This window comes from Meriones unguiculatus (assembly GCF_030254825.1).
Source record: "Meriones unguiculatus strain TT.TT164.6M chromosome Y unlocalized genomic scaffold, Bangor_MerUng_6.1 ChrY_unordered_Scaffold_32, whole genome shotgun sequence".
NCBI lineage: Eukaryota > Metazoa > Chordata > Mammalia > Rodentia > Muridae > Meriones > Meriones unguiculatus.
The window spans coordinates 4,647,591-4,662,292 of record NW_026843711.1 but is presented as its reverse complement, the minus strand read 5'-3'; the positions used below and the strand labels follow the sequence as shown (position 1 = coordinate 4,662,292).

At 35.8% G+C, this 14,702-nt stretch overlaps 1 non-coding gene across 1 annotated transcript; it reads right to left on the bottom strand.

Annotated features, from left to right (window-relative positions):
- Positions 1-4,882: 4,882 nt before the first annotated feature.
- Positions 4,883-4,989, bottom strand: LOC132651876 (U6 spliceosomal RNA). Its single transcript, XR_009589426.1, has one exon. It is a non-coding gene; the product is annotated as a U6 spliceosomal RNA (small nuclear RNA).
- Between the last annotated feature and the right edge of the window lie 9,713 nt (positions 4,990-14,702).

The following is a 14,702-nucleotide window of genomic DNA, read 5'->3' as shown; positions in this document are numbered from 1 at the left end:
ATTGATTTCAGAGTGTTTGTACATGTTTATATTTCTACTAGCATGTGAGGAAGGTTCCACTTTGTCCACAACCTCTCCAGCATGTGTTGTCACTTGAGTTTTTGATCTTGGCATTTCTGATGGATGTAAGGTGAAATCTAAGGGTCATTTTGATTTGCATTTCCCTGATGACTTATAAGGTTGAACATTTCTTTAAGTGTTTCTCTGCCATTTGTTATTCTCTATTGATAATTCTGTTTATCTCTGTTCCCCATTTTTTAATTGGATTACTTAATTTGATGCTGTTCATTTTCTTTAGTTCTTTATATATACTGGATATTAATGCTATGACGCAGAGGTTTGGTGAAGATTCTTTCCCAATCTGTACTCATTCATTTTGTTTTGATGACAGTGTCCTTTGTTTTATAGAAACATTTCAGTTTTATGAGGTCCCATTTATTGATTATTGCTCTTAGAGCCTGTGCTGTTGGTGTTCTGTCCAGGAAGTCATCTCCTGTGTCTATAAGTGTGTGGGTTTCTTTCTGGGTCTTCTATCCATTTCCATTGATCATCCATTTTGTTTCTTTGCCAGTACCATGCAGTTTTTATCACTGTTGCTCTATAGTACTGTTTAAGATCAGTGAAGTAGATACCTCCAGAAGATCTTATATTGTGGAGGAATGTTTTACCAATTCTGGGTTTCTTGTTATTTCCATATGAAGTTGAGAACTTTATTTCAAGGTCTGTAAAGAATTTTGTTGGTAATTTCATGGGAATTGTATTGAATTGGTAGATTGCTTTTGTTAAGATGGCCATTTTAATATGTTAATTCTGCCAAGCCATGAGTATGGAATATCTTTCCATCTTCTGATATCTTCTTCTAATTCTTTCTTCAGAGTCTTGAAATTTTTTTACATAAATGTCTTTGACTTGCTTGGTTAGGGTTACAGCAAGTTACTTTGTGTATTTGTTGATTTTCTGAAGGATGTTGTTTCCCTAATTTCTTTCTCAGCCCCTTTTAATATATACATATACATATATGTATATATATATACATATATATATATATATATATATATATATATATGATACTGATTTTCTTGAGTTTATTTTATATCCTGCCACTTTGCTGAAGGTGTTTTTCAGAAGTAGGAATTCCTTGTTAGAATTTTTGGGGTCACTCTGGTAAACTGTCATATCATCCGCAAATAGTGATACTCTGACTTCTTCCTTTCCAGTTTGTATGCTCTTGATCTCCTTCAATTTTCTTATTGCTCTAGCAAGGATTTCCAGAACTGTGTTGAAGAGATATGGAGAGAATGGGTAGCCTTGCTTTGTCCCTTATTTCAGGATTGCTTTAAGTTTCTTTCACTTTAGTTTGATGTTGACTATAGGATTGTTGTATATTGCTATTTGTATTTTAGATATATGCCCTGTATCCCTTATCTCTTCAATAATTTAAACGTGAATATATTTTGGGTTTTTTCAAATGCTTTTTACACATCTAAGGAAATTATAGTGTTTTTTTTTTCTTTCTTTTTTTTAATATGGTGAGTCACATTGATGGATTTCTGTATATTGAACCATACCTGCATACCTGGAATGAAAACTACTTGGTCATAACGGATGATAGCATTGCTGTGTTCTTATTTTGGTTTGACATTATTTTGTTGAGTATTTTTGCATCAATGTTCATAAGGAAGATAAGCCTGAAATTCTCTTTCTTTATTGGCTCTTTGTGTGGTATAAGGTGACTGTGGCTTCATAGAATGAGTTTCGTAGTGTTCCTTCTGTTTCTATTTTCTGGAATAGTTTGAAGAGAACTGAAGTTAGCTCTTCTTTGAAGGTCTGCTAGAGTTCTACACTGAAACCGTCTGGTCCTGGCCTTTGTTTTTTTGGATAGAAGATTGTGATGACAGCTTTTATTTCTGTAGTGGTTATAGGACTATTTAATTGGTTTACCCGGTTTTGATTCAGCTTTGGTAAGTGGAATTGATCAAGAAAATTGTCCATTTCTTTTAGATTTTCAAATTTTGTGGCATATAGACATTTGAAATAAGTCCTAATGTTTGTTTGGATTTCCTCAGTGCTTGTAATTATGTCCCCCTTTTCCTTTCTGATTTTGTTGGTTTGGATGGTGTCTCTTTGCCTTTTATTTAGGTTGGCTTTGTATATCTTGTTAATTTTTTCAATGAAGCAGCTCTTGGTTTCAGTGAGTCCTGGAATTGTTTTATTTGTTTCTAATTTATTGATTTCAGCCCTGAGTTTGATTATTTCCTGCTGTCTACTACTTTTTGGTGTGTCTGCTTCTTTTTTCCCTAGGGTTTTTCTTAGGGTTTCCTAGGGTTTTAGCCATTAAGTTGCTTAAATGAGCTGTCTTGAATTTCTTCTTGAAGGCATTTAGTGCTATATACTTTCCTCTTAGCACTGCTTTCATTGTGTCCTGTAAGTCTGGGCATGTTGTGCCTTCATTTTCATTGAAGTCTAGAAAGACTTTAATTTATTTCTTTCCTGACCCTAGTGTCATTTAGTAGTAAGTTGTTCAGTTTCCATGTGTGTATAGGCTTTTTAATAGTACTGTTGTTGTTGAGGTCTAGTTTTATTCCATGGTGATCAGATAAGACACAAAGGAGTATTTCAATCTTATGTTGAGGCTCGCTTTCTTTTTTTTTTTTTCAGACACTGTCTTTTATTTATTTATTTTATCAGTTACATTTTATTAACTCTGTATCCCAGCCATGTCCCGATCCCTCATTCCTTCCCAGTCCTTCCCTCCCTCCCTCATCTCCACCGTGCCCCTTTCCAAGTCCACTGATAGGGGGGACCTCCTCCCCATTCATCTGATCCTGTTTTATCAGGTATCTTCAGGACTGGCTGCAAAGCTCTCCTCTGTGGTCTAACAGGACTGCTCCTCCCTTCGGGGGTGGGGAGACCAAAGAGCCAGTCATTGAGTTCCTGTTAGAAATAGTCCCTGTTCCCCTCACTTTGGGAAACCAATTGGTTACTGAGCTACCACAGGCTACATCTGAGTGGAGGTTCTAGGTTATATCCATACATGGTCCTTGGTTGAATGTCAGTCTCAGAAAAGACCCTGTGCCCAGATATATTTGGTCCTTGTGGAGCTCCTATCCTTTCCCCATCAGACTAACTCCCCTTCTTTCTTATGATTCCCTGTACTCTGCCAAAGGTTTGGTCATGAGTCTTTGCTTTGAAAACACTGCTAGTTAGAGTCTTTCAGATGCGCTCAGTAGACTCCTGTCATACGTTCAATGCACATCCCATCTGTCTTTCTAAATGAGGATTGATCATCTTACTCCATGTCCACTCAATTGATTATCTTTTTTAGGTGTATAGATTTCATTATGTTTATCATATCTTATAGATCTATATAAGTGAGTATATCCCATGTTTGTCTTTCTCCTTCTGGGATATTTCACTCAGAATGATCTTTTCTAGATCCCACCATTTGCCTTCAAATTTCATGATTTCCTCCTTTTTGATTGCTGAGTAGTATTCCATTGTATAAAAATACCACAATTTCTGTACCCATTCCAGCGTTGATGGACATCTGGGTTGTTTCCAGGTTCTGGCTATTACAAATAGAGCTGCTATAAACATGATTGAGCAAGTGTCCTTTTTGTGTACTTGAACAAACTTTGGGTATATACCTAGCAGTGGTATAGCTGGGTCTGGAGGAAGCACTATTCCTATTTGTCTTAGAAAGCGCCAGATATCTTTCCAGAGTGGTTGTACCAGTTTACATTCCCAACAGCAGTGGAGGAGGGTTCCCCTTTCTCCACAACCTCTCCAGCATGTGTTATCGCTTGAGTTTTTCATCTTGGCCATTCTGATGGGTGTAAGGTGATATCTCAGGGTCGTTTTGATTTGCATTTCCCTGATGGCTAATGAGGATGAGCATTTCTTTAAGTGTTTTTCTGCCATTCGATATTCCTCTGTCGAGAATTCTCTGTTTAGCTCTGTTCCCCATTTTTTAATTGGATTACTTGGTTTGCTACTTTTCAGCTTCTTTAGTTCTTTGTATATACTGGATATTAGTCCTCTGTCAGATAAAGGGTTAGTGAAGATTCTTTCCCAATCTGTAGGCAGTCATTTTGTTTTGATGATGGTATCCTTTGCTTTACAGAAACTTTTCAGTTTCATGAGGTCCCATTTATTGCTCTTAGAGCCTGTGCTGTTGGTGTTCTGTTCAGGAAGTTGTCTCCTGTGCCAATGAGTTCTAGGCTGTTCCCCACTTTTTTTTCCAATTGATTTAGGTTATCTGGTTTTATGTTGAGGTCCTTGATACAGAAGATACTAGAAGGAAAACTCCAATCCAATGAAAACAAATTCACCCAAGAGGCTCGCTTTCTGACAAACACTATGGTCTATTTTGAAGAACTTACTATGAGATGCTGAGAAGATGGTGGCCTTTTTCCTTTGCACCTTTTAGTATTTTTTTCTTTGTTCTGTAAACTTACAGTTTTGATTAATATGTGATTGGAAGATTATCTTTTCTAGACTAATTTATTGTCTGTTCTATAGATCTCTTGTATTCATATGGTCTCTCCTTTAATTTGGTTATGTTTTCTTCAATAATTTTATGGAAAATAAATTCTAGGCTTTGGGGGAGTGACTATTCTTTTCTCTATATTCCTATTATTTTTAGGTTCTGTCTTTTTATGTTGTCTTGAATATCTTGGACAGTCTGGGTCAGGAAATTTTTTAGATTTAACATTTTCTTTGACAAATACATTGATTTCCTCCATTGTATCTTCCACACCTGAGATTCTTTCTTCCATCTCTTTAAGTCTATTATATATGCCTACCTCTGTAGTTCCTGTTTTCTTCCCTAAGTTCTTCCTCTCCACAATTTCCTCTATTTGTGTTTTCTCTAATTTCTTTAAAAATCATGGAATGCTTCACAAATTTGCATGTCATCCTTGCACAGGGGTCATGCTAATTTTCTATGTATCATTTCTATTTTAGTTTATGTGATGCTGAAGTGAGCACTGCATATTCCTTTCAAGTGGTCATTAATAAATTCACATGTCTTTGACTTGTGAGTTTCACATTATCACATTTTCCATTATTATTTTTTAAATGCACGGATATGTTCTGAGTCAGTGAATTATTTTCGGTGAAAATGTTCATCAACCAAGAAAATCTTTGAGGAAAAGGAATGCTTAATTGGGACATTGCTTATATATTTACAGAGACCATCCAGGATGTCACGTCAGCAAGTAGTCATCTTGTTGTAGTCCTTCACCAAAACTGAGAGCTTTAGATACTGTACCACAAGTGGCAGGAAGAAAGTAGGAGACAGAAAGAAACACAGAGACTGAGACCAACAGAAACAAAGATATATATAGTGACAGAGACTGAGAGTCAGAGACACCATCTGTGTTGTCACTTTCAATGGCATATCAACTGAAAAGTACACACTCCTATAATATAAATCTAAAAGGAAATATATTTTTAATGTTTTATTAATTACACCTTACTCACTTTTTATTCCCACACATCTCCCATCTCCTCCCAATGCCACCTTTCCTCCCCCTTTTCCACACATGCCTCTCCCCAAGTATACTGATAGAGTCTTCCTTTCCTTCCTCCTTCTGATCCTAATCTAATCCTGATCTATCACATCTCATCAGGAGTAGATGCATATGAATTTGAGAATATTTATTTAAGGTCTGTAAACAATTCTGTTGGTAATTTGAGGGGAATCGTATTTAATCTTTAGTTTGCTTTTGGCAAAATGGCCATTTTTACTATGTTTTTTTCTTCCAAACAATGAGCATGGGAGATCTTTCAATTTTCTGATATCTTCTTCTAATTCTTTCTTCACAGACTTGAAAAAAAATCATACAAGTCTTTGATTTCTTTGTTTAAGTTCTCACCATGTACTTTATGTCTTTGACTGAATACAAGAACACATCAAAGATATCATCCATTATGACCAAGTAGGCTTCATCCCCTGAAAGCCATTCAATGTGATCCACCATATTAAAAACTAAAAGAAAAAAAAAAACATGATAATCTCATTAAATTTTGAAAAAGCATTTGAACAAATCCAACCTCCATTCATATTTAAAGAATTGGAGAGTTCAGGGGTACAAGGCATATATCAAAATATAGTAAAGGTAATATACAGCAAGCCTATAGCCAACATCAAACTAAACACAGAGAAACTTAAAGCAATCCTTCTGAAATGAGGGACAAGGCAAGGCCGCCCACTCTCTCCATATCTCTTCATCATAGTTCTGGAAGTCCTTGCTACAGCAATAAAACAATTGAAGAAATTCAAGTGGTAGAAATGCAAAATGAAGAAGTCAAAGTATCATTATTTGCAGATGATATGATAGTATACTTCAGTGACCACAAACATTTGATCAGGGAACTAAAACATCTTTGGCATAGTGGCAGGATACAAAATTAACTCAGAAAAATAATTAACCCTCCTGTATACAAAGGACAAAAAGGATGAAAAAGAAATTAGGGAAACAAAAGAAATTTTATTATCTAATGAGGCCATACACCTATCCTTTCCCAGACATTTCCTCACTGGTGAATAAATATGTAAACAGATGAACTACATGGGGACATTGCAATTGAAATCACCAGGAAGTGGAAGAAGATGGATGGACTTCTAGGCTAAAAGAATATAGTTTATCCTGATAGTTTGTCATTCAATACAATGATTAAAGTCCCAACACCTTCCAGGAGTAAAGAAAAGGACTGACAATCTCCTTTGGGGAGAATATTGGAATATTTCTATAATGGAGTATTATTCAGCTAAGAAAATGACACCGTTATATTTTCAGATAAATGGTTGGAACTAGGAAAAATCATCCTGGGTGAAGTACCTAAAATGCAGAAAGATAAATATGGTGTGTATTCACTTATTAGGATATCACCTAACATGGTGGAAAAAAGTTCCAAAAAGTCCAAGTATTTTGAACAAATCCATCTTCCACCACAGGGATTGGGTGTCGGTTAATTGTGTTGCCAGCCAAGCCATCCTACGTAAGTTTTCAAGCAACCATGGCTTTTCTTATTTAAATATGTTGCTCTGTGCCTTCATCTGATAGATCAGTGCCATGTCTTTGTATAGACAGAGAGGCTTCCTTCTGCATCAAATGGGATTGTTTACAGAGACCGACAGTCCTATAATATGGAGTGTAACCTTAAAATACCCAGCTCTAGATGGGATTTCCCAGTGAAATTCTCCCTCCCCTCAGAATTCTGGAAAGCCTGCAGGACAGGAGGCAGGAAGAGTGTTCTAAGCAGAGGGAATTAAGGACACTAGGAGAACGATACCCTGAGAATCATGCCACAGAGAAAGATAATGGAGCAATGATTAATGAGATCTGATAAGCTAGTTTCAGATAGAAGGGGGAGGACAACCTCCACTATCAGGGAAGTAGACAAAGGACATAGGGGAAGAAGAAGGAGGGTGGGTAGGAGTAGAAGGAGAAGAGGGAGGGGAAAGCAGAGGAGATACAATGTGAACAAATCGTAATAAATAAATACAACACATACTTAATTTGATGTATTTTGAAGAAAAAAATAGGGTGGCACATGGTGGGAACTTAAACCTGGGAGCAATGGAAAGGGATGTAATGTATATTATATCAAATTCTCATAAAACAATAAAAATAACATGTTGACAACTTTTACAATGACTTTTAATATGGAGAAATCATTCTTCTAAAGGAGGGCAGAGTATGACTTTGTAAGGCATGCTTTCCAGGAACTCATTATGTAGCATAGATTACTAGCCATGAAGTAGTGGTTACCCAGATACCTCAGACCTTATAAGCTTAGGTGTCACCTCTGAACAACAGTCCTGTCACTAACACCACATTTAGAGGAGGACCATTGCAGGAAACACAGCTGCTCTAGTTTTGTAGGCATATTAACACATACAGATTTCACTGTACTGAAGGCCCAATTTTAAATGTAAAACCAGGAAGAGGAGAGTTCTACACTGACCACTGCATAGGAAATAGCTGCCTATCCAGCCTGGCCAGCAAGGCAACCCTGCTTATAGAAGTTTGGCAACCCTAGTGTGGAACAGAACAAGCTATCAAATAGTTTATTTCCCCTCATTTCTCCTTTTCCACTCAACAGATTTTCTCTTTTTCAGCCAAAACAGTTTTAAGAATTGTCTGGTTTCTGAAGGAGTCTGGTAATTGGAGTTCTGCCTCCTGTCCTTGGGAGATGTAGATCTTATCTAAGTTCTATATCTCAAAGACTTTCCTTGGTGGTCTCTGCATGCAGGCTGTTCTGAGTTTGAGAAGTAGGATGTAGGCTCCCTGCAACCTTGGAAACCAGACTGCAAACTTTGTATAACATTGAGTGAATTCCTGAATGCCTTGCCAGTGGCACAAATGTGTTGCTACTGTGAACAAAATTTTTCTCGTGCCATTTGCTTTGTAAGTGTTGTTTGCAAGTTCAGTAAACTGAAACTTGATCAGGAATTTATTTTGTCTCTGTGTCTCTTTACCCCCATTTCCACCCCATTCAGGTGGTATAATGTTGGTATAATGTGCTTTTAAAATGTATACACGTTTCTTTTGTTCATTCAAATGCTGCCCCTCCCAAGTCTCTGGTTTCATTCCAGATATTACATTATGATAAACTGGCAAAAACAAAACAACTAACTCCAAAAAAAAATTATGCAAAGGGAGGAGCGAGGGGACAGGAATGATGGGATGAGCCAGAGGGCAGGAAATGCGTGGGAGAAAAGAGCCAAATAGCTTGGAGAGACAGCTGTAGAACATTACATCGAACTACATGGAATGGACATAGTCTTTCACAAAAAGCAAGTATAATGGGTAAAATCTAAATGTTATGAAACTATGAGGACTTGGAGATTTAGGAGGAAGTAAATATTGCCCAGCATTGTGTTCTAAGTTAACTAAAAAATCCAGTCTCTCTGTGGTGATTTGGTTATACAGCTGTTTAGGATTTAGAGCAAGCTTTACTAATGATAATTATTAGTAAATATTAATCTCACGTACAACACTTTTCCACAAGCCCAAAAATGGGTCACTTGGCACCTGAAAAAGGGTCCTTGAAAATGAGGGACAACATGAGAAAGGCTTTTTTTTTTTTTTTTTTTTGGAGCTCCGGATACCTAAGAAAAAATGTGCTTTATGATGCCTGCCTATTTCAGGGAGGAAGACAATGTAGGCAGGCAGCTAAATGATGTGCAGAAAAGTGACAGGGATTAATGAGGATAATGAGGACTTTAATATCAATGTGAATAAAAGCAAGGAGTTGGGAAAAAATGCCCTTATCCCCTTGAACTTTGTCCCTGGTTCCCAGTTGAAGGTCCCTTCAATCTGGAAACTTGGGAAAAGGAATCTCACAATAAAGAGTTACTGGGGGAAATTAGATTAGCCAAATACGTGGAAAAAGTACTTCTAAACTTATTTCTAAAGTTCATAAATGAGCAGAAACAGATTTGTGTGATTTGAGAGCAGGAAATTTAGGAGCTAGATGAATTTAGGAGCTAGTGAAGATGAAATGGAGTCAGAGTAGGAAACTTCCAAGTCTCATAATTCAGACTAGCTTACTGCACCCTCTGCCCATGTGGCTTCCCCTGCTACATGTGCAGGAGATACAGGACCACTGCAGGAGGATATTACTGTTCTCCAAGAGAAAGTCCAATTAGAAAGGAAACAAGTTCAGTTTTTAAGGGAATTGGAGAAAGTAAAAAGACAATATAAAAATAACAGTAATCATAATAGTAATAAATAATAATAATAATAAAATTGGATTGTTTGCACCAATTTACCAATTATAAACTCTGGGTTTGACTTTTAAAATTATAAATGTGCTTTATGATTTCACTCCTAAAGAGGATGCTTCATTTTAAATATTACAAAAACAAGTTTAAAAAATACTTAAATGTTTAAATAGCAGGTATCGTGGTTGTTTTAGTCTTTGTCTATGATTTTTTGTTTTTGTCTTCTGTCGTCTGTTTCGGTTTCTGTTTTTGGTTTGCTCCCGAGGTCTAGGAAACTTGGAGTGTTTCCAATTTGGTCAAAAGAATCTGGTGGATGCTCCAATTGTGGGTAAGAGGCAAATAAATATACTACTCCTTTTGGGACTTGGGGAGAGAGTTGCTGGCACCCTATTCTGTTTAATAAGAGGGCTGCGGGAGCCTGCTTCCATCTGGAAGCTGTGGAAAGAGCCATTGAGGCTCTGCTCCTTCTGGAATCTATGTGTGTGGAGGGCGCCCATGAGGAGGTGCACACCTTCTGTGGGACTTGTGTCCTGTAGGGGCTGGTCAAGTCCTGGTATTTGGGTATTCTGGTTACTCCAAGGTGACAATGTCACATTTATATGTTTCTTATGTATGTGTCTCTGTGTGTATGTTTATCTGTAGACTTGGATATTTTTAGACATGAAACAATTTGAATCAGCACCTCTGAGTTTGGTCCTGGACCATCAGATTTAAATTCTATAAAACATTGTAAAAGTTAGCATGTATTTTAAAATAGTAACTCTTGGGCAGTCTAACAAAGAACTTAAAACAGTTTCTCAACCATTTGGGGAAAATTAAAAACCTTAGAATTTATTTATTTAACACAGTAAATCCAAGCCATGCTGTTTAGTAAACAGAAACTGTAGTTATTACAATATATCATTTTAAAAAAACTATAAAATATGCTGTTCTTCATTTTAAAAGGCTGGAGATTCTTCAGTGCAAAATATTTTCTTATGTTCTTTTACAGGAAAACAGAGGCTACAGTTCCAAGTTAGCCCAGGGTTATGCAGGGTTATATTCAGATCATTGTTAACCTATATGCCTGGGTGCTAGTACCTATATAAATGATTTAATGCTGTGTTTTGTTTTTTTTTGTTTGTTTTTGTTTTTGTTTTTGTTTTTGTTTTTGTTTCTATGGCCTATAGATTTGGTACATCCAGAATAGTCCATTGTTGCTTAGGGATACCAGCTAAGTTTAGTTCTCTGTTTAATGTTAAGTAAAACTTTTTTTCCTTTAAATTTTTGCTCTTAAGTTTAAATAAAATGTTATAGGATTAATAAGATTTGTTAATCCCTTTATAAATTATGTTCAATTAAATGTTTTGCTTTGATTTTTGTTTAAAAGAAGCAAATTTAAATTCATGCTAAAGATTAATAGTTGTGTACAAGATTGAGTTTTACCTAGTCTCATTGTTTATTTATTTTTTTAGGTTAAATCTAAATTTGGCAACCAGAAAGTTTGCTCAGATAGAACTACATAAATTTTGGTTCTAAATCATACACTTGAAAAATATGCCAAAATTGAGATTATAACATCCTGTTTTATAGGGTGAAATTTAGAGTAGGTGATAAAAGTAGACAATGAGTAACTCAAATATGCTGGCACTCAGACTTGTCAGAGATCTGATAAATATGGCAATTTAACATATGTAAGCTTATTATTACAGAATCCAACCTGTTGAGGCACAAAAAAAACACCAAATTATATAATTTTTCCATTAAAAAAAAGCTAGCTCAATTGTTGAAACTTTAATGGTATTTACTGATGATTCATTATCTGGAGTTGCTGCCTATGCTTATAAAAGAAAACAATATCTTTTCAAGTGACTAACACATCTGTACAACTAGCAGAATTATCTGCAGTATTGGCTACGTTTCAAAGTTTAATAAGCAGTCTTTGGACATATTTACAGATAGTGCATATGTAGCTCAGTCTTTGCCTAGGTTATATAATGCAGGTCAAATCAGACATTTTCTGCTAGAATTTTATTTTTACAAATTCAAAAATACTCTAAAAAATCTTTCACTTTTTTATCAGACATTTAAGGGTTCAAATCAAATTTGCCAGGACCACTGTCAAAAAGAAATGCATTGGCAGATAAAGTAATCAAAAAATTATTGTCCACCATTAAAAAGAGCCCAGGATTCCCATAATATGCATCATCTTAATAGTCAAAATTTGAGACTTAAATATGGATTGACTAAGGAACAGGCCTTAGTCAATACAATAGTCAAGGCTTGCAGTACTTGTCCTCAGTTTCATCCTGTTCCTTATTTGGGAATCAATCCTAAAGGACTGGCTGCAAATCATATTTGGCAAATGGATATTACTCACATTACTAAATTTAAACAATTAAAATATGTTCATGTTTTCATAGATACCTATTCTGGATTTTTTTTGACCCTCCTCAACCCGGAAAAGCTGTAAAGAATGTTATTGCTCATTGTATATGCCTTTAATGTTCTAGGATTTTCTAAGAAATTTAAAACTGAAAATGAAAAGGGATATACTAGCAAATATTTTAAAAGATTTTTCAACAGATTCAAGTATCCTTTAAGGATAAAGAATTGTAGAACATGCCCACTAAACAATTAAGATTTATTTGAAAAAAAAAAAGAAAGGGGAGCTACTCTCTGAACACCTAAGAATGACTTTAATCATGTTCTTTTCACTCTGAATTTTTAATTTGGATAAGCATGGTAAATCTGCAGCACATAGATTTTGGCATACAGAAACCAAGGAAACTTTTCCTAAATAAAATGTGAGGTTTCTTTAACAATTAATGGCATGGACCTACCCTGTACTCATATGGGAATGAGGATCCCTCTGTGTTTATTCAAGGAAAAATGATACAGCTCAATGGCTACTGGAACATCTGGTACAACAAGTAGAAGAGGAGTTTTCTCCTGACAATGATAATGATATCAATGAAGACCCCTCAGTTAAGATTGCTATTTATTGGGTGTACTTTCCTAATCCATTTCTACTACATCCAGTTTGCTGGGAAGATCCAGAAGTCCTTGTTTATGTCAACAACACTTGGTTGCTGAGTTTTACTGCTTTTGAAGCAACACAAGTAAAACAGACTCTTAAAATTTCAAGACTAGGAAGAGGTCATTCTCTTTGTATTACCAGAGAACATATTCATCAGGACTTCTTAGCAGTCTCCCCTATCCAGGTCATAAGTCAGAATGCCTACTACTATAAAGTTGGGGTAGCAGCTCAAGCCTTCTCTTGCATCCAGGCAACGTGGAACATTGGAGAGATAATATTGTCCCTTCATACAGGAGTTAAGAATGATATTCTTACATCTCCAATGAGTTACCTACCCTGTGAGGAAGAGGATCAATACACTTGTCCTCAAATTATGGTTCCTTGGATAAATGCATCAGTGAAATGCCTACAATCTACTCCTGGGACAATGACCCTGCATTTACAGTTGTGGACTGGACTGGTATATCGATAAAGGTATTAAGAACTTGGTCTCTGGTAAAGACAGTCAAAATTCCTTCGTTTTAAAATAAGCTGTTAGTGCTAGAATTTGGAAGACTTCAAATAAAAATTGGTAAACCTATGTATGGAAATTAGGGGCTGCGTTGGGAAATATAGGCATTCTCTCTGGGAATGAAAATAGCTTTGCTAAATGAATCTAGTATACTTCTCTTTTGGCATGTGTTAATCCTCCTTATTTATTGCTAATTGAAAACACTGTAAAAAGACATTTTAAGAACAATGATACCTATTCAATTGAATGTGTATATTACAGTCTTACTAATTGTGTTAATGCTAATAATAAAGCTCTTTCAATATTAGTTGTTAAATAACCTGATTTTATTATGATTCCTGTTAGGGTTTCTGATTCTTGGTATGAGGAAACAGAATTTAATTGGACTCAGTTTCAGGATCACCTGCTGGTATTTGGTCTAAAGAAACTTCTCCTTGCACATGTTAACAATGACAATCAATGAAACCAAGAGTTGGTTCTTTGAGAAAATCAACAAGATAGACAAACCCTTAGCCAAAATAACAGAAAGGCAGAGAGACACCATCCAATTCAACAAAATCAGAAATGAAAATGGGGACAGAACCACAGACACTGAAAAATTCCAAACAATAATTAGGTCTTACTTCCAAAGTCTATATGCCATATAATTTGATAATCTAAATGAAATGGAAAATTTTCTTTACTGATTCTACATGCCAAAGCTCAATCAAGACCAGGTAAACCAATTAAATTGTCATTTATGCCCTAAGGAAATAGAAGATGTCATCAAAACTCAATCGTGCAAAAAAGCCTAGGGCCTGATGGTTTTAGCACAGAATTCTACCAGACTTTCAAAGAAGAGCTAACACCAATACTCTTCAAACTATTCCACAAAATAAAAACAGAAGGAACACTACCAAACTTGTTCTATGAAGCCACAGTCACCTTGGTACCTAAACCTCACAAAGACCCAACAAAGAAAGAGAATTTGAGATCAATCTCCCTCATAAATATGGATGCAAAATTACTCAACAAAATACTTGCAAAACAAATCCAAGAACTTATCAAATATATCATCCACTACAAACAAGTAGGCTTCAACCCAATCATGCAGGGATGTTTCAATATAAGGAAATACATCAGTATTATCCACCAGATAAACAAACTGAAGGAGAAAAACCACATGACCATCTCCTTAGATGCTGAAAAGGCATTTGACAAAATCCAACATCCATTCATGTTTAAAGTCTTGGCGAGATCAGGGATACATGGCACATACCTGAAAATAGTAAAGGCAATATACAGCAAGCATATAGCCAATATCATACTCAATGGAGAGAAACTTAAATCACTCCCACTGAAATCAGGGACAAGGCAAGGCTACCCATTCTCTTCATATCTCTTCAACATAGTTCTGGAAGTCTTTGCTAGAGCAATGATGACTGAAGGAGATCAAG